The sequence below is a fragment of the Sarcophilus harrisii genome, chromosome 2 (assembly GCF_902635505.1).
Source record: "Sarcophilus harrisii chromosome 2, mSarHar1.11, whole genome shotgun sequence".
NCBI classification, from domain to species: Eukaryota; Metazoa; Chordata; class Mammalia; order Dasyuromorphia; family Dasyuridae; genus Sarcophilus; species Sarcophilus harrisii.
In genome coordinates, this window is record NC_045427.1 from 660,516,345 (window position 1) to 660,536,749 (window position 20,405).

The window sequence follows — 20,405 nt, forward strand, 5'->3', positions numbered from 1 at the left end:
ATTTGCCGAGAACTTTTCTGGAAAGCAGCGCGGAAGAAACCTGCTCCCATTTCTCAGCATTTTCTGGAAAGCTGTCAGAGTGTGAAGTGCTTCTCATCCTCCGGGAACAGAGAGCTACCTTCCTGAGAAATGGAAAACTTCATTCACACAGACCCTGGGGAGGTCTCTTCTGAGCTCCAGACTCAGGAGGACCCTCCTTGTCAAGCCTTGAAATCCCAACTGTCTCTAGTTCTGTCTGCCATGAACATGCTGAAGAGATGGATCAGGTGGAAGCGCAGCACAAGGACAGGATCCGGCCCCTTTAATGAAAGGTGCTTCCTTTACTAGACTTGCTGTACAGACACCAGACACGTAAGCAGATTTTCGTTTAATGCCAAAAAAAAAAAAAAAAAAAAGCCTCATACAATCGACAGAGTCGATCACACCATAAGGTAATGATTTCCCCATCTGGGAAGGTCATTGAGAGAAGACTGAACATCAGCTTGTCTAAGATGTTTCTAAGGTGATTATAGGTCAGGTAACACTGACCTTGATGTCCTGGGGGTCTTTCAAGGTTAAGACTCCTGAGAGCAAAACTTTTCTCTGAGGTTGGTACTGTGCACATAGTTAAACACCATCATCGATTTAAAAGAGTTCCTTGTCACAAAGGATTCCGTATTTGCTAAGGCCCATGGGGAACGCCACAGACCTAACGGATGGTTCCGAAACTGTTCTCTATGTACTTAAGCCAAGAGGAAAATTACTTCGGTTTCAAGATTTGAATCACTCTGAAACAATGCACTATTGGATAGAAGTCACCGAAGATCATGTAAGGGAGCACCACTATTCACAGGGACATACAAGGGATGCTGGTCGTAGCAATTCAGATAGATACCAACCTTGCCCACAACTGCCCTGAGCAAGGATGTGATTCCCTTCTGGCTGACCAAGAGGAAACCTTACAGGAAGAGACCACAGGAAAGTTTCTCAGCCCAAAACGAATAAACAAAGAGCAGCACCATGTTGATGCATCATCTAAAGATTGAGACTAGACAATGTCTCCTTATTAAAAAGTATCCCAGCAACTAATGGCATTATGTGAGGTGACTAATAATTAGAACATAACGAAGGACTGACAAATGGAAAATGACAAAAGATTGATAATTACAACATTTCTCACGCTTAGTTATAAAAGCAGATGTATCCGGAGCTGGAACCTTTAATTCTATTGGTGCTGCTTCTTTGTGGGAGGTACAACAGACAACACAAAGGCAGTTGGAGCATGATCCACCAGCTCTGAAGAGTGTTTTTCTTCTTATAAAGATCTGCAGCTATCCCAGAAATGTGTGTGTGTGTGTGTTTAGTGGGATGCTTGTGACCTCTTCTCTGCGATGTTACTCCCATGGACATAGACACAGACACACACACACACACACACACACACACACACACATCCTTAATAATCTTGGTTTTTTGAGCTGATGGATTAAAAAACAATCGGGTCCCTCTCCTTTCATTGGTGACAAAGTGATCCTCAGAGCACTGAACCATCCTTGGTCTGATAATCAGCACTTTGCTCCTCAGCTTTCTAGACCTGCCGGTTCTTTTACTCAACTCTACACTCCACTGAGGACTTTTCCTGGAAGCTTCACCTCTGAATGGGTGTGGCCATGGACATCACAGGATCATAACATTTGAAAGTGGAAAGCACTCAGAGAGCATGGAGTCCAATGTCTCCGAACTAAACTGAAGTCTAGGAAGGTCATCCAGCCAGCTGAACCAGGATTTGAACCCACACCTTTATACCATGAATCTTATTCTTGTGGGAAGAGTGATTTCCTTTGCAAACATATCTCTAAGGGGACCTGCCACCTTCTATGGCCACGGAGGAACCCAGAAGTCACCTCAAACACAAACTGTCTGGAGACCACGCAAGCTGCTCAGGAAGAAGAGGGGAGCCACCCAAGGGGTTCTGGGGGGGGAACTGGCAGCACTTTAACGGCATCAAGGGGCAGCCGGGTCTTCCTTTGTTCCTCAGTGCTCGATGTAGAGAAATAGGTTATGGGGGTGATGAACCAAGAAAAGGTTTCCCTGCCTTCTCTGCCCATGGGCTCATACCCTCTGCTTCCATGTAAAACAAAAGGAACAAATAAATGAGGCGGTTATCAAGGTCAAGAGAATTTCCATTTGAAAAATTAAAAGAAAAACTGGATCAAGGCATTGCAGTGGGTGGGGACTGATGAGGTCTGAGTCTCAAACACAGGAAACCCCATGGCCTCTGGGAGGGAAAGAGAGAAAGCCAACTTGGCTGGACCTTAGAGAGTGAGGAGAGTCGTATGTGATGACTGAAGGTCTGGGTTGACATGACCTTGGGATGGACTTTCAAAGCCAAGGGGAATTTATATTTGATTCTGGAGGCAGCAGGAGAGGAAGGAGGAAGCACTTATATAGGCCTCTTACGTGCCCGGCACTGAGTTAAGCCTTCCCACAAATATGATCTCAGTTATGGAGAAAGGCTCTCCTTGGAGGGCTGAGAAGACAGAGAACAGGCGAGCTCTGTGCCCGAGAAGATGGAGAAGGGGCGAGCTCTGTGCCTGAGAGAGGTCACTTTGACAGCTGGGTAGAGCACGGAGGAGGATGGCAATGGGGAGGACTTGGGGCAAGGAAATCCATTATAGACCAACTTCTGCACGTCATTAAATCCCTACAAATAGTGGTCTTATAGCATTGGGGAAGCAAAGAAACACCTCACGGTCCCTGCCTTCCAAGAGCTTCCAATCAACTAAGAAGGGATGAGATGTGAAGGCAAATAACCAAGATCCTAACTCAGAAATAGAGGGAGAAGAGAAGAAGTGAGGAAAAAAGGAGAGAGGAGAGGAGATGGAGGAGGAGGGAGGAGGGGTCGTTTGGGCTGGTCCTGAAGGAGGTGAAGATTTCATGAGGAAGACTTTGGTGGAGAGAAAGGGATGGTTCCCCCCCCCCTTATCTATAAATATCTCATTGTTTTGCCAAACCTCCCAAAACATTTCAGTGTTTTTCAGTGAAGTTGAATGTCCTCCACGTTTCACAGTTAAATGCAACCATCTATAAACTTCCTGGGACACCGGGTCCTAATAGGCAGTTAACTTTAATGAAAGAATTGTATATTTTAAACTGGCCTTAATAGACCCATCAGCCTTTCTATGGCAGCCTGTTAAATATTAATCCTGGCTTCTCTTATTCCACTGGCAGGGAAAGGAAGGTTGCTATAGTTTCATGGTTACTGGAAGCCAGGAAGGTTTTAATGTGTTTACTTCCTGACCAAAGGGCACATACATGTACGTCAGTGGAGCCCAAAACACGTGCATTTGAAACATAAACCTCATAAAGATTGGTTCCAAGAAGGAAAACAAAACAGGGGATTCTGGTGACAAAAAATTACTGAAAGACAAGGTCACACGCTGCCAAGTGTGTCCCTTTGCTGGTCATTAAAAGGATGTCAGGAGATCTTGAAGGATGTCCCTGGGGCTTCTCCCATGCTTCTCAGACCAAGACTCTAAGCAAAACCCTTCTTTTCTTCAGGGTTAAAAGGCAAACCTTAAAAAGCTTGATGGTTTCTGCTGAGATTTCAGGTTAACTCCCATCTAGCCCAGCTCAGAGAATGGCTTTTTTTTTCTTTGTCTTTTTATATTCTCTTTTTTTATTAGAGGGTTTTTTTTTATTTTCAACACATATACATGGATAATATTTCAACATTGATCCTTAAATTCCCCTCCTTCCCCCCACTCCCTCTCCTAGATGGCAGGTAATCCAATACATGTTATACATGCTAAAATATATGTTAAATCTAATATATATATAAACATATTTGTACAATTATTTTGCTGCAGAAGATCAGATCAAAAAGAAAGAAAATGAACAAGAAAACAAACTGCAAATGATTAACAACAAAAAGAGTGAACATGCTATGTTGTGATCCTCAGTCCCCACGGTCCTCTTTCTGGGTGCAGATGGCTCTCTTCATCACAAGATCATTGGAACTGGCCTGAACCATCTTATTGTTGAAAAGAGCCAAATCTGTCAGAATTGATCATCATATAATCTTGTTGTTGCCATGTACAATGATCTCCCGGTTCTGCTCATTTCATTTAGCATCAGTTCATGCTGAGTCTCTCCAGCTTTTCTGAAATCCTCCTGCTCATCATTTCTTATAGAACAATAATATTCCATAACATTCATATACCAGAACTTGCTCAGCCATTCTCCAACTAATGGGCAGCCACTCAGTTTCCAGTTTCTGGCCACTACAAAAAGGGCTGCCTCAAACACATGTGGGTCCCTTTCCCTCCTCTAAGCTCTCTTTGGGATATAGGCCCAGGAGAAACACTGCTGGATCGAAGGATCTGCACAGTTTGATAACTTTTTGAGCACAGTTCCCCAACTGCTCTCCAGAAATGCCAGCTCAGAGAATATGAAGGGAAGGGAAGATTGCAAAGACAATGCGCCCTCCTGATCTAGAGGGCAGGGATGGAAGACCATCCCCCAGAGCCCCAATGAGCCTGTCCCAAAGGTAGAAGCAGAGATAAGAAAGGAGGAAGATGGGCAGAATAGGGCTCCAGAAATTCTTGGGCAACAGCTCGGTTTCCCAAGCGTGCATTTAAGTGCCTGCTCTGTGCCTGGGGCCAGAGATGCAAAAGATTAGTGTTCTCAGAGAGCTCCCAGTCCATCAACAGGGGAATCACACAAACAACTCTGGAAATCTCAGAGATATTTCATGCAAACAGGGAAAGATCTGAAATGGCCGAAAGGGAGGGACCTCCTGCAGAAAGTAACATCATCATGAGTCAAAGGGAAGGAGGGAGAGCTGTGAAGTCTTGGGGAACAGAGATGAGAAATGGAGGGTTGGGAGCGAAGAGAAGAGAAGAGATAAGTCTCAGGTGAGAGAGTGGGGGAGCTGTGCTGGGGGCGGCTTGAGGAGGGATGGAAGAGGTGCTACAAAAGGTGGATTGCAAATCAAATGGGGGAGGGAAGTAAAAAGGATTGCCTTGCTGCAAGGAGGGCCCAAGTGATATTGTAGCATTTAAATTTATAATGTGATGTTCTCTGGCTCTCCTCTGAAACAAATGAATAGGAGTAAAAGCAGCAGATGGAGGGAATACCCTATGGATGGAGTTTAGGAGAGCAAAATTGTCAATAAGATACAGAGACAAGGCATTCAAAGGTAACACCTAAGAGAGAGGGGAACTAATTCTCTAAGAGGTCAAGATGGGGAAGTGAGACAATGAAATATCTAAGATCCAAGAGGGGAACTCAAAGATCCTCCATGGGTGACATCTACACAAACCCAAGCAATAACATTGGGGGAAATGGCAGTGACGTGCATTTGTTTACATAAATGGAGGGATTTTTGCTGGGAATTTAGGACCAAGTCATCATCCCCAGAAATTATAGATGATTTTTAAGGAATCTGGGCTCGCTGATCATTACAGATTATATAAGGAAAATCGAGAAATTAGCAATGCACATCATTGCACATTGCAATGCACAAGTTGCAAAAGTTTAGCACTTATCAAAGACCTATTATGTTGTGGCCAGAATAATGCATCAGAAGCTTGCTGTCTTCCACAGACTAATTGAAGACAAAACTAATTGAAGACTGAAAAACGCAGACCTCAAAATGTTCTTCAGAATTAGGTAAAAAAAAACCTGTATAGCACCAGACCACTATCACAGACAAAACAGTTGTTACCCATAATAGCCCCCAACAAATTATTGATTCATAAAAATTTAAAAGCATTGATTTTAAGAGATATTACCATACCAAATACTCATAATCTCCAGACTAAGCAGAAAAAAGACTTCCCAAACATAGAAGAAAAGAAAGATGAGAAGGGGAGGGAGGAGAACAACAAGAAAAGGGAGAAGATGATGATGATGATATCAAAATCATATAAAAGAAGGTATCACCACCATCCTCATCCTGTCTACTACTAGAGGAGTCCTGAGGATGCTCTTAATGTGTCTGCAGAAAACAAGCTCAAGTTCCCCTGTTTTTACTTAATTCCAGAAGGCAGGTATATTATCCAGATATCCTATTAATAGCCCTATGAGAATAACACCAGAGAGCCACACGTTCCAGAACCTTTGCTATCTGAATACCATTGAAAATGGTATGAACAAGGTACCAAGAACTCACATATACAGCACGCATGTCGTAAGAGTTGCAAAGAACTTTACATGTTTTATGTCCTTTGAAAGATACAAGGGCAAGAGACAAAATGTCATGAGTGGGGAAAAGCTAGTGGGCCAGTGTGACTGGAACAGAAAGTATGTGAAAAGGAGTCATGTAAAAGAAAATCCAAAATAAGCCAGGGAACAGATTGTGGAGGGCTTGAAATGTCAGTTTAAAAGGATCCAAGAAAAAAGTCAGTGATAAAACTTATGGCTTTGAGCACTGAGTTACAAAGGCACAAAGGATGGATGATGAACAAGATGCAACCTGGACGAGACAAGGAGGTCAGTCTGATGACCATCTGTCTAAGATTTGTGCAATGAAAAGTGATCAGAATGTAGTTCTAGAACTTTGCCTAATTTAAAAGGATCCAAGCGTTTAAAAGGAAATGTGGAATAAGGTGGTATAGTAAGACTGGAGAAGAAGACTGTAAAAGAAAGTTTAGAAATAGTCAAAAGAGAAATGTACTAGAAATTATTTTAGTGAGGATCAATGGAGAGATTGGGGAAAAAACCTTATGGGAATATCCTACAAACTACCTGGACAGAAGGAGGAATTAGATGAGTCCTATAGTATGTAACAAACCTGGCAAAGAAACATGATATTTCAGTGATGGGGAGATTCAAATCAGATTTAAACAACTCTTGGAGCTCTTCTTCAATCAAAATCAAATCAGCTGATGCTGCATTTGTGATTTTGCTTTAAGGATAGTTGCATTCTTGAAAATGTGGAAGAAGTGAGGAGGATTCCTATTCTCAAACTGCTTCCAAAGAACAAGAAGGAAATGAATAGCTGCATGAAATAAAGGCTAAACAACAATTCGGTGATAAAGTATTCACTTTACAGAAGAAACAAAAACTGGGTTTTGTCTAAATTTGGAAAAGCAGATTACCTGGGATTTGGAGGAAATGTAGATAGGGTCCAATGTTTAATACATTGCAGGGAAACTCTTAAGAATGAAGTCCTAAAGGCACGAGGAAAAAATATTCCAGGGAAGTAGAAAAGGGGGAACTGCCTAAAGAGATTAATGTGCTTACACTGGGTATTCATCAACCAACTCATGTTTTTAAAAAGAATATGGAGAAGAGGAACGCAAGGGCAGAGAAGTGAAACTGTCTATGCAACAACAGCATGTGTCTGAAGTAGGCAATAGGAGCCACAAATTCCAACACTGAGCCTGTTAACCAGGCAAAGGGTGATTAGATAGACTAGGGGCAAGAAGGGGAACAAAGAAGAGATAGGACCACCTTCCAGAGTTGATGGATTGATGACAAATGGACAATGGTAAGAAGATTAAACAATTTGATCTTTATTTTGTTTAGTCTTGCATTTGCACAAAAATAAATCTTTGGAGTTAGCGTTAAATTAGGAGTTAGAGTTAGAATTAGGAAAAATGGAAGAAAAAACGTTAACATAAAGTTAAAAAACCAAAGATGTGATCAGAATGTAGTTCCAGTGAACATTGTAGTTCACTTCAGTGAGTTCAAGATGCCAGCGATGGATGAATTACATCTGAGAGTACTGAAAGAAATGTAATTGCTGGTTTGGTGCTGATGACCTTTGAAATAATTTGAAGAATGACAGTTCTAGCAGAATAGGAGAAAAGCAAATGCCACATCCACCTTTAAGATGGAGAGAATCATAAAATAATAGATTGAGAGCTACAAGGAAACCTAGAAGCCATTGAGTCCAACCCACCCTTTCAGCCCAGTGACCTCTGCCTCTTTCCAGTGTCATGGCAGCAACAGCCAGCCAAAGGAACAAGCATCAGTCGCTCAGGAGCTGAGCAGGGACAACCCCATGGCACTTCACACTGTACTTCTCGGAATAACAGGTGCCAGGTGGATAACCCCAGAGCAGCCCTGCCGGTATGAGGGCAGACGATCTTGTATCAACAGCAGGGCAATTCTGCCAGAGCTGGAGCAGATCCCATACAGCAAGGCAGCAACTATCTGTCCTGTTGGAACCAGGCAAGAGAGGACACTAGACAGTATAAGGTGAGGAGGGAGGGAGGAGCCTATACAGTAAGTCTACCAAGTCTAAGGGAAAGAGCACAGAATCCAGCTGGAACCTGTTCTGACCACCCAAAAGTCATTTGGCACAGGGACTTAGTTAGGCTGCTGAACCATGAACTGTGCAGGGTGAGAGGATGCTGAGCTGCTTTGAGATCCAGTCCCCAAGGAAACCACCATCAGAGAGGAGGGAGTCAGAAAGTGAATAATAATGGAAAATAAGGGGATAGTGGCAAGGACTGAAATTACCAAAGATCCAAAGAAAAATGAAACATGAAAATCAACAGAAAAAATTATATATAAGATCCAACACTGGATGAGACAGAGGACTTTGTGGGATGTGAGGAGAACATAGAACCACAACATGCTACATCTATGAATAAATAATACAAACAAAGGAAATGATCCAACACTGGATGAGACAGAGGACTTTGTGGGATGTGAGGAGAACATAGAACCACAACATGCTATTTCCAGTGACTCCCAAAAGAAATGAGAATTATCAAAGAAAAATTATGGCCCGTGCAACAAAAACAAGAGGCAGATTATCAAAACTAGCATCTGCCATGCAAGCCTCACCAAAGAAACAAAGAACAATAAACTGGAAATATAAATACACAAAAATGAAGAACTGTTTAAAGGAAGAGAAGCAAGAAACAAGAAAATAAAAACCGAGTAAAACATACTGATTTTGCCAACGAGATGTATAGAGACAACCTAAGGATCCTAAAAGAATATCCTGGGATAAAAAACCTTAACACCACAATGAAGGAGATATAGAAAAAATATATATCCAGAACTTTCAAACCTAGAAAATGAAACACCAGTTGAAAGATTTCACAAGTCACAAACATCAAGAACCACAGCGGTTAAATTCAACAATTTAATTCAGAAGCAAGTTGTGTAAGCCATCAGGGAAAAAAAAATAATTCATCCAATACAAAGGAAAAGATGTTTGAATAACATAAGATTATTCTGCGTCCCACTAGAAAAGGAGAAGGAAATGGAATTGTGGGCTCTAAAGAGCATAAGAGCTGAAGAGGCAGCCCAGAGTGACCTGTTCTATAAATATGATCTTAACCACACATGAAAAGAAGATGGATGTTTAAGAAGGAAGGGGAGTTAAAGTGTGGTTAGACAGAAAACAAGCACTAAAGAGATTATTCCAAACAGCAGAAATGCAGGAGGGAATAAATGCAGCAGCCGAGGCCGGCGGCCACAGGGAGAGCAGAGAGAGTAGTGGGGAGTTCCTTTCTAAACGGCTGAGCCAGGCTTGAAGATTGGGGGCGAGATTGGGGGCGGGGGAGAACACAACTAAAGAGGCAGGTATGGTGCATTATGACCACGTCTAATGGCACTGTGTCTCCAGGTGAATTCATGTTTTATGGAACTACATTACAAGGGGGGGGAGCAGACGGGATCCCAGTGGTCTCAGAAAGAGAAGAGCCCACAGGGCACTGGGTAAGGAAGAGGAAAGAAGGGTTAAACAAAGACGGGGAAGGAAGGAGCCCTTGCTTTGGTGGTGGGAGGGGTTTCTAGTGAAGAACGTTCCTGCGGGTGATAAGAGATTGTCTGTGATGCGAGAAGAGGGCCTTGTACTTGGGGAATTTGGTGCTTAAAGTCCCACTTCGGGGAGGGAAGAGTTAGAACTCCTGGGGGCAACTGACACCTGCGGAGGGGATGGAAGAGCATGGAGGGAGGTGGATCTTGAGGCAAATGGAGGAAAGGGGGAAATAGGAAAAGGCGGGATCATTGGTGGGTTTCCTAATCAGCTCTCGCCCTATGGAGCAATAATTGACGTTGTTCTGGGACTGAGACTCAACGGAAAAGGGGAATCCGCAGCACAGTCTCCAAAGGAGAGGCAGAAGCCCCACCCCAGGAGATAGAAGGGATACCCTGGATGTTTCTGTCACGAGGAATACAGAGAAAAGAGAGAGACCAGATAATTAAAAGGGGCAGAAGCCAGAGGATGGCGTCCAGAGTGGCCAAAACGAGAGGGAGGGGAAGGAGGAGAGGGAGGGGAAGGAGGAGAGGGAGGGGAAGGAGGAGAGGGAGGGGAAGGAGGAGAGGGAGGGGAAGGAGGAGTGGGAGGGGAAGGAGGAGAGGGAGGGGGATTCTTTTAGGAAAGAGGAGCAAAAAGTAAAATTTTCAGAACTAAAGAAGTAGGCCAGTTGAGGGGGAGGAGAGGAAAGTGAGTCTAGTTAACTGAGAGGGGAAGAAAGGGGAAGGCTCAGCTAACGGGATAACAAGAGAGGTCCTTCGATGGGGGATGGCCAAACAAATTGTGGTGCGCGGAGGTAACGGACTGTTACCGTCCTGCAGAAGCGACGTGGGGGATACAGAGAAGGCCGGAAAGACCCGTGCGGACGGATGCAGAACGAAGCCAGCGGGGCCAAGAAAACAAGCCTCCGGCTAACAACGGCCGCCGGAAAGAACGACCGAACCCAAAGCCCGCGCGGCGGCACTGACGAGATCCGGCAGGGTCTGAAGCAGTAGATGGGACTCGGCCAGCGGGGCCGGCTTCTTCCCTCTCGGAACGCGCTCCTTGTGCGATGGGACGGCTGCCTGGGGAGTGGGGGAGGGAGCGGGCGGAGGAAGGAATACCTGGGATAACCGGGGCGGGAAAAACAGAAGAAAGTAAGACCGAAAAGAAAAGCGCCAACTTCCGAAACAAAGCTCCGGATTGCCGAGGGTGGTGTTCGGGTGGGGACCCCAGCGTTCTTAACGGCTAGAGAGCGCCAGGAGGATTCTGGGAAGCTGCTTAGGCGCAAGAAGTTTGGGTAAAACGGAGCGAGGAATTCATTCATTAGCTTTCAGCTCCCGCCTAAACTTGTCTGAAGCCACGCTCAGGCCAAAGCCAAATTAGCTGAGATTCCCAGGCAGCTCTCGGGCTTCCCAGGCAGCTCTCCCGCGGGCCGCTGGGCCGCCGCCGCCGCCGCCGCCTTCATTTAGAAGCGTCCCCCGCTGGGCCCCGGGAACTACTTGGGTCTTTGCCCTGGAGCTATTCACAGGCTGGAGTCTGTCAATGAATCAATCAACAAGCCAGCAAGAGAGGGAAAGGGAGGAAAAGGAGGGAGGGAGCAAGGGGAGAGGAGGGAGGGAGCAAAGGGAGAGGAGGGAGGGAGCAAAGGGAGAGGAGAGAAGAATAAGGGGGAGCAAAGAGGAGACGAAGGGGGAGAGGAGGGAGGGAGCAAAGGGAGAGGAGGGAGGGAGCAAAGGGAGAGGAGAGAAGAATAAGGGGGAGCAAAGAGGAGACGAAGGGGGAGAGGAGAGAGGGAGCAAGGGGAAGGGGAGAGGAGAGCCGGGAGCAAAGGGAGAGGAGGGAGAGAGCAAAGGGAGAGGAGGGAGGGAGCAAAGGGAGAGGAGGGAGGGAGCAAAGGGAGAGGAGGGAGGGAGCAAAGGGAGGAGGGAGGGAGCAAAGGGAGAGGAGGGAGGGAGCAAAGGGAGAGGAGGGAGAGAGCAAAGGGAGAGGAGGGAGGGAGCAAAGGGAGAGGAGGGAGGGAGCAAAGGGAGAGGAGGGAGGGAGCAAAGGGAGAGGAGGGAGGGAGCAAAGGGAGAGGAGGGAGGGAGCAAAGGGAGAGGAGGGAGGGAGCAAAGGGAGAGGAGAGAAGAATAAGGGGGAGCAAAGAGGAGACGAAGGGGGAGAGGAGGGAGAGAGCAAAGGGAGAGGAGGGAGGGAGCAGGGAGAGGAGAGAAGAATAAGGGGGAGCAAAGAGGAGACGAAGGGGGAGAGGAGAGAGGGAGCAAGGGGAAGGGGAGAGGAGAGCCGGGAGCAAAGGGAGAGGAGGAAGAGAGCAAAGAGAAGGAGAGAGGGAGGGGAGGGGAGAGGGAAGAAAGAATCCTGCATCTTGCTTCCACCTGGATTGCCAAGTTGAAGCACAAGCAAAGCTAGATTTGAGACATAAGTGGTGAGGAGTAAAAACAGCAACCTGAGAACCACAGTAATAATAATAATAATAATAATAATAATAGTGATATTTAGCATTTCTAGAGCAGCTCATTTGTGCCCCAGCCTGCACTAAGCCCGTTACAAACACAACATTGGAGCTTCACAATTCTGGAAGGAGGAGCTACAGTGACCCCCATTTTACAGAGAAGGAAACTGAGGCAAACTGCGATTAAGTGACTGGCCCGGCCTGGCCGGCTGGTGAGTCTCCGAGGCTGGATGCGGCTCCGCTCCTGTGGCCGCGCTCCGTCCCCGCTGCTCAGGAGTACCAGCCCTCCCGCGCCCGGGAAGAGTCTCAGTTTCTCCATAACGGTCTCGTACAGCCTCGTCCTAAAGAAAGCGTTTTGAGCTGAAGGCATGTGTGGACTCGTGAGGAGGCTATTCCTGCGCCTCTCGGGGTTGGGGGCCCGGCGGGGGGCCCTAATTCGTCACGGGGCAGAAAGGACAGATGGAAAGCCTGCCTGTGACACCCCACGGCCCGGTCTGAAGCGCCCAGCGTCCGCAGACCACCTCCCCACCAGCTCCAGGTCTCCCAAAACAAACGGAAGCAATCTGCCCTCCGGGAGCTTCCGCCCCAGCGCAGAAGCCACCGAGGGAAGGGGAAGGAGGGCCCAGTAATTCCCCAAAAAGGGGAGAGGGAGGGGGGCTCAGTGTGGGCCAAGGCTTGGAGGTGGGCAGCGCGGGCCAGTCAGCCTGAGGAGAGTCTGGAGTCCGGCTGGAAGGGGCAGCGAGAGGCGGGAGAAGGACGACGCCCCAGCCAGGCAGCAGGGCTCGCCTCCGGAGCTGCGGGGTCTGGGGCAAGTCACAGATCCCGACGCCCGGAGGCAGTCCTCAGTTTGCGATGTGCTGGGAATGAAGGGAGGACCCGGAGAAAGGAGGCACTTCAGGGGCTTCCTGGGAGAGCCCAGCGGGAAAGGGGAGGGGCAGCCATCCCACTCCGCTCTGCCCAGAGCCCCCCAGAGGCCGGGGGCACCATCTGTTGGGAGGGACATTGAGAAGTCCCCCCAGAGGGGGTTCCCTGCTGGCCGGGCCCCTGGAGGGCTGAGTCCAGGCAGGCCTGGGGAGGCCCACGGGGGTGTTTTGGGAGAAGCGGGCCAGGGACCCACACTGACAAAAAACAGATGGGGGGGAGGGGAGCCAAGGTGGGGGAGGGAGAGTAAGCCTTGGAGTCTAGCTCCTCACACACACTCACACTCACTCACACTCACACACACACACACACAAACACTCACACCTCCTCAACAAAAGACTTAGAGAACGCAGCAGACTGAATTCTGATCAGTCACTCCTGAGTCATTTCTGAGTCACAGGGAGCCAGCCCAGCGTGAATTAGGAAGACAGACAGAGGGGTCTAACCATAGAACGTGGCTGTGGCCGTGGCTGTGACTGTGACCATGACTGTGACTGGGGCCGTGGTAGTGACTGTGACTGGCCGCGACTGTGGCCGTGGCTATGGCCCTGACTGTGGTCGTGGCCGTGGCAGTGGCTGTGGCCGTGGCTGTGACTGTGGCCGTGGCTGTGGCCATGACTGGCCGTAGCTGTGGCTGTGCCCATGACTGGCCCTGACTGTGATTGTGGCCAAGGCCAGAAGGGACTGAGAGATCCCATGGGATCCTGAGTGCAGCAAATCGTACTCTGGCAATTCTGGCTCAAGAAATAACTACAGAACGAGAGCTTGGGCTCCTGGCACTCACAAGCTGCCCTCCAGGCTCCCGGCATCATGGGCACTGGTGGTGAGTTCCCAGAGCCTGCAGTGTGCCAGGGACCCGTGCCCAGGGATCGATGTCACTGGAAATGAATGCAAAAGAAGGAAGGAGGTGGGGTTTAAATGACCGTGGCCCCCCTCGGTGCAGGAGCTGCTGGGCTTGGGGGCTGAGAGTGGAGGGATTCTGTTCCCGCTACCACGTTCTGACCAGCAGTTACCGCTGGCACGCCTTCCCTCCTCTTCCCCTGGGACACCATCTCCCCGGCGCTCCTCTGCCAGGGGGGCTCCCTGGTCTCCAGGCAGGAGTTCTGGCCGCCCCTCTGTAGCCCTGCGCCAGTCTCTCAGACAAGGAGCACTGTCCAGCCTCCAGCCCCCCAAAGGACCTGAGCATGCCCACCTCCCGCTCCCTTGAGAACGGTCACTCACTCCTTCCATCTTTCCTTGCCCCAGAAGGGTCAAACTCCAGGGGAGTCCAGCAGGAAGGTGGCACAGGAAACGGGGCAGGGGCATTTCAGCCACCCCAGTCCTTTTAAACAAGGGAAGCTGGGGGTGAAGCCTCGGCCTCTGTGCTGGCTAGCTGGGCTTCGCTCGCTTCCCTTCCCCTGCCTCATCCTCTCCCCATTCTGGATGGGCTTCTGTGTGGCAATCACAAAGGAGAGCATGTCTCAGCCCCTGGCAGGGAAGGCAGCCAGGCTCTATTTATAAACGCATTGACAAAGTCCTGAAAAGCCTCTGCTGCCCAAAGCTGCTTCTCCCTCCCCACGTTTGCAGAGGCCGGACCCCGGCAGGCCCGCAGCCCAGCTGTGCCTTTCATGTGCCAGCCGGGGCAGAGATTGGATCTAGGAAACGCCTTTAAGTCCTGGCCCAGACGCAAACTGCCTGGGGAGCAGGGGCAGATCACCCCTTGGAGCTCTTGAGTCCAGCCCCAACTTTCTCCAGCAAGGAAACTGAGGCTGGGGGGGAGGAGTTGGCTCCTGAGCCAGCGAGAGGGCCCAGCACAAGGCCTCAGGCTTCTGACTCCAGAACTGTTCTAAGGGGAGGAGAGAGGAAACATGGGAGGAAGACTGGCAGGGGGAGGGGGAGGGGGGAAGGCTGGCAGGGGGCATCCACAGCCACAAACCACCTTTCTCTGCCATTCTCCAGTCTGGCCGGAGGGACGTGTCCAAAGTCACTCGGCTCCTAAGGGCCGGAGCTTCGGCCGGAGCCCTAACAAAGGCCCCAGACACAACAGGGAAGGCCGCAGTGTCCTGCCAGCCCCCGAAGCTCCCCCAGAAGCAGACTTGGCCCAAGGGAGCGCAAGAGCTGGGCGGGGCAACTCTGGAGCCCTTGTCTCTGAAGGGGGCAGGGGCGCCATCCGTGCTGCGGGTCTTTGTGAATGAACATGAGAGAAGGCGCCATCTTGGCAATGGGGTGGACGTGAGTCCCCCAAAGCACAGAGCAGGTGAGAGCAGGGGCCAGGTGGGGGCGGGGATGGGTAGACCGGCCGACAGCACTGAGTCAGACCAGTCCCTCGTGCTCTTTGGGCGGGAGCCATTCGGCAGCCAGGAAAGGCGAGATGGGGGGGAGGGGACGTCAAAGAAACCCATGTCCTGAAAACAAGGCTTTCACCGTTCGGGCCCGGCCTCTGCATCGGCTGCTGACAGGCGCCCGAAGAGGAGGAATTAGAAGTCTTTGCCTCCATTCATCTCCACAGGCAACCGCAGACACGTGAGTCTAAAGATAGCTGATGGCGGCCGCGGGGGTGTCTGAGGAGGCTGGGGGCTCTCAGCCTCTCCAGAGGCAGGAGCCACGGGGGCACCTCCCCAAGACTGGCAGCACTCCTTCTGAAGTGAGGCTGGCCTGGGCTGGGCAGGGGCCGTGGGGGCACCTCCCCGAGACTGGCAGCGTGGGGCAGCGCTCCTTCCGAAGTGAGGCTGGCCTGGGCTGGGCAGGGGCTGTGGGGGCACCTCCCCGAGACTGGCAGCGTGGGGCAGCGCTCCTTCTGAAGTGAGGTTGGCCTGGGCTGGGCAGGGACATCTCAGACATGGGGGGGATCCCCAAGGTCCTAGTTGCTGAAGGCTCTGGACCACCCGGAAGGGGCTGGGGCTTCTCGAGGACTGGAGTCTGGGCAGGGAACGCAGGGGAAGCACATGTGGTCCCTGCGGGGGAGGCCCCGCTGCTTCATCAGGGAGGTTCCTGGCCAGGGGCTCTGATACTTCCCCACTGGTTCCTCTGGAAGCTCCCCTTCTCTCAGCTTTGTTGCCTGGAGATGACCGAGTGAGTGACTCCTGCCTCGGGAGCGGACTGGCTTCCCCAACTGAGGAGGGGCAGGAGACACCACGAACAGGGAGCTGAGACCCAGCAAAAGGAGCCACATGTGTCACAATGACCCGGGAGGGCCCTGATGTGCAATCACCTCCCTGTGGCTCACAATCACTCCGGGAGGGAGCGGAGCTCCTGTGTAAGCTTATCCCCATTTCTTGGATGAGGAAACAGAGGCTCAGAAAGAAGTGACCTGCCAAGGTTGCACACATGAAAGTTTTTGTCAGTCAATTGATAGACATTAATTGAGTGCCTGCTGTATACTAAAGAACTAAAGAATGGACCAAATCCTGACATCAAAAGGCATCCTGAGGAAGAAGGGGGATAGGAATTCATACTTCAGAGTATGGACGGACAAATTTCAAAGGTCAATTCTTGGGGCAAGACACCATCCTTACGCACTGGGACAGTCGGGGGAGCACTCGGTCTGCTAAGGGGAGGCCCTGAGCATGAATGAATCTGGTCTAATACACAAGGTGATGGGGGGGCAGAAGGCAGAGATTCAGCTCCTGGGGCCAAGGAAAATCGGCTGGAAAGAGCCGCTGGAGGCAGGAGTGGCCACAGAGCAGGAGCTCAGCGAAGGCTTCCTGGAGGAGGGGCCCCCACAAAGCTCTGAAGGCAGAGAAAGAGTGGGGGGGATGAAAATGCCTTACATGGAAGGGGAGGGGAAGGACATGCTGGGAGATGCGTGAGAGGTTTGTTTTTTTTTTTTTTTTTAAGCCTTAATCAAACCAAGAGGTCTGCGCTAAGGGACTTAGAGTCAGCCCCCAGCATTTGTGGGTGAGCAGGCTGAGGCCCCCGATAAAGGACCCGCCCTGAGGCTGCAGATGACCGATCTCCTCCCTCCCAAGCATTTTCCCTGGGGCTGCAACGACCAGACAGGCTCCCGATGAGAGACCTGGGCTCTGACCCTGGAAGCCCGAGGCTTTCCCCGAAGGCCCCTTTCGGATCAGCCAAAGCTCCTGGTTGGTTCCCCAACAAAGCAAGAATAATCTAACTGAACACGGGATCCCAAAAGGGCGGGTGAGAGTCTGTCCCCGCCCTGCTCTGACCCGCCCTGGCTGCTGTGGCCACGTGGGGCACCAAGACCCGAGACGGCCCGGACAGGCTGAAGGGCTCTCTGAGCAATGAGATCAGTAACTCATCCGTGGCAGCGATGGGAGCATTAGCGGCGGAAAACTCGAGGGGACGCGAGAGCTGGCTACGGGGTCACTATTCCGGGGGCAAAAGTGGGGAAGCTTCGGAAAGCAAGATTTCAAACTGACTCCCAGCAGAAGCGCGGCTCCAAAGGGAGGGAGCGAGGTCTCCGTGCCCAGAGGTATCCAAAGGCATGTGGCCCCTCACCAGGGGTGTATAAAAGCATCAGAAGCAGCTCACATTAGGGCTTCAGCCGCCTGAGCTGGGCTCTTGCACAAGATGATGCCCGGACTCCTGACGTGCCTGTGCAGGAGGGCCCAGGGTCAGGGCAAGGGGAGGCTCAGCTGTTGCTCCCGACACAACCAGTGCGAGTGCTAGCCTCCCGAGCCTCCTGAGCCTCCCAAGCATCCTGAGCCTCCCAAGCATCCCGAGCCTCCTGAGCCTCCCGAGCATCCCTCACCTCCCTCACCTCCCGCCTGGGAATGAGCTCTGGCCCAGGCCCGTCTGCCGGGGGGCGGAGAACACTGTTTCAGCAGGAGTGGCTCACACACGAGTAGGAGAAAGAAGCCATTTACCAGAGCAGAGGCAAACTGCTATTTTAAACCCTCCTTCCCAGCCTGAGTACGGCTTTATTTCGGTGCTTTTGGCAAAGGCCATGTGCATACACTTTCCGTTGAAAAATCCCATGTTTAGGCTTTAATAAGTCACCGAGTGGTTTGTTTTGTAAGAAATATTCGTGTTTGGCAAATTCTAGAACGTTTGGGGGGTTCCTGGCTTCGTAGCCACGTGTTGGAAGGGCCCAGACCCCGCTCCCACGGTGGCTCCAGCCAGGGGGGGCTCAGGTCAGGTCCCCCAGAATGGAGGCGAGCCTTGCTGGGTCACCTGGAAATGGCTCGGTCAGGACAGAGGACAGCTCCGGATTCCCGGTATCCTGATGGTTTCAATGTCCCTCTAGGGTTTCGGGCTTCATTCCCTCCTCCTGATCAGAGACGCAAAGAGCACTGGGACTGGGAGTTACACGGCCTGGGTCCAAATCCCAACTCTACCCCAGCTGTGATTTTGAACAACCCCCTCCTTCGTGGGCCCCCGGGCCCTAATTAATAGTGATCCCTCGCCTTCAGAGATGGGATCCTGGCCTTCCATCGCCAGCCTCTCGTCCCCAGTCTCGGACCTCCGGGCTCACATCGCCAGCCGCCCACGGGACACTTCCAGTCCGAGGGCCCAGGGACCTCGTGACCGCGACAGAGGGACCAAACCTTCCTCTGAGGTACAATGTACACAAAGCTCTACTGAGCTTCCTCTTCCTGGCAGCCCCCCCATCTTCCCGTCACCCCGGCTTCGTCCCCACTCTCTCCTATGCCCCAGAGGCAAACGGTTATTTGGCTTTCATTAACATCTCTCCAGTGCCCCCCCCCATGTAGACACTCACCGGCTCATAGCTACAGAGGGAGGGGTTTGCCTGCCTCAGGTCTCCCCCTCTACTCCAGTCCATTCTCCATGCAGTTGCCCGAAGGTGTCACATTCTACCCAACACACTCACAATCACACTCACACACACACACACACTCATACACAGACACAATCACACAATCACACACACTCACACACACAGACACAATCACACATACACTCTCACATACATACACTCACACACACAATTGTACACACTCCGACACAAACACACACACACACAGAGACAATCACATACTCTCATTCACACACACTCACAAACACACATACACACACTTACACTCTCACACATACACACACACACACACACACACAGACACAATCACACACACTCACACTCACACTCACACACTCCAGTGTTTCCCTAACCCCGCCACGATCGGATATAATATCCCGGTAGCTTCATAACCCGCCCCTCCATCTTTCCTGCCTCGTTCCATTTTGTTCCAGTGCCGGTGGCCTCTGGGCCGCTCCTCAGACGAGGCTCTCCCTTGTCTCCCCGTCATCTCCTCGTCCTGCTTCCTTCAAGCCTCGGTACAAGACTTTGCTGGTGCCCTTGTTCTGGCTCCCTCTGAAAACTTCCCACTTGTGTCCTACGTCCTGCCTCTCTGTCCTTTTGCCCCCCTTGCATCCCTAGAGGTTAGCACAGTGTTTGGCATGTGATAAGTGGTTATCAGTAAAACGCTTGATAGAATTCATTCTTACTAAGTTCTGTGTGATTATATAATAACCCAATAAATCACACGAGATGACGATCACACTGATAATTACGTGTCTAGTGCATGATTATTAATAAAGGCACCTAATAAGTGGTTGCTGACTGCCCGCCCGGGCTCTCGAAGCTCGCCTCTTCAATCCTCCCCTTTCACTTCCCTTCCCCCTCTGGATCCAATGGCTCCTTGTCTGCCACCAGCAAACATGCCCGGAGCTCCCCATCCTTCGGGGCCTTTCTCTCGGCCCGTCATCCTCTCCGTCTCCTCACTCTCCCAACAAACCCCTTTCCTCGCCTCGTACTCGGTCTTCACCTCCTTCTCCTTTGGCTTCCTGCTCCAGGCCCTCTTGGCAGTCTCAGGGGTAAAGTCCGACGAGCTTTTCTCGCACTCCCAGCTTCTCGACTCACCTGCCGTGTCTGATAGCGAACCAGGCCTTGGCCCTAAGTTCATGCTGAGCAGCGCCCCCTCCTCCAGATACCCTCAGCTTCTCATCAAAGGATCCAAGCCTTCTGGATTCCCCCCTCCTGGGAAATTCTGGATTCCCTCTTCCCTAGGCAGTGAGGGCTATGAGAGGTCCTGGGATGCTTAGGGAAAAACTGCCCTCAAGAAGTTTCTAATCTCCTGGGGGCTTATGACCCGCAAACCTAGCACCCTCCATCCCCTCCTCGCTCTCACTCCGCACACACATACATGTGCATCTACAATTCCCTTCTATGTGTATGTGCACACACACACGTGTCCACACATCCCACAGATACGGGAAAATCTGAGGAGCAAGAACAGTAAAAACAGCAGCTCAGGAAAGGACTGTGATGGCCCGTGGGCCAGCGTTTCTAGGAAGTTAGGGTGCGAAGGGCCATTTTCCAAGGCCTTTTTACATGAGGACAAGATGTGGGATTTGTAAAAAATGCCTGAGAAAATGCTACTGAAA

General features: G+C 50.6%; 1 long non-coding RNA gene across 3 annotated transcripts; it reads left to right on the plus strand.

Annotated features, from left to right (window-relative positions):
* Positions 1-11,956: 11,956 nt before the first annotated feature.
* On the plus strand, positions 11,957-19,554 carry LOC116422017. Of its 3 annotated transcripts, none has more exons than XR_004232621.1 (3): positions 11,957-15,294; positions 15,454-18,558; positions 19,212-19,554. It is a non-coding gene; the product is annotated as an uncharacterized LOC116422017 (long non-coding RNA). The 3 variants fall into 3 exon arrangements; XR_004232622.1 differs by lacking the exon at positions 19,212-19,554 and having other exon boundaries at positions 15,454-15,560; positions 16,072-18,896; XR_004232623.1 differs by lacking the exon at positions 19,212-19,554 and having other exon boundaries at positions 15,454-15,560; positions 16,875-18,896.
* The last annotated feature ends 851 nt before the right edge of the window (positions 19,555-20,405 follow it).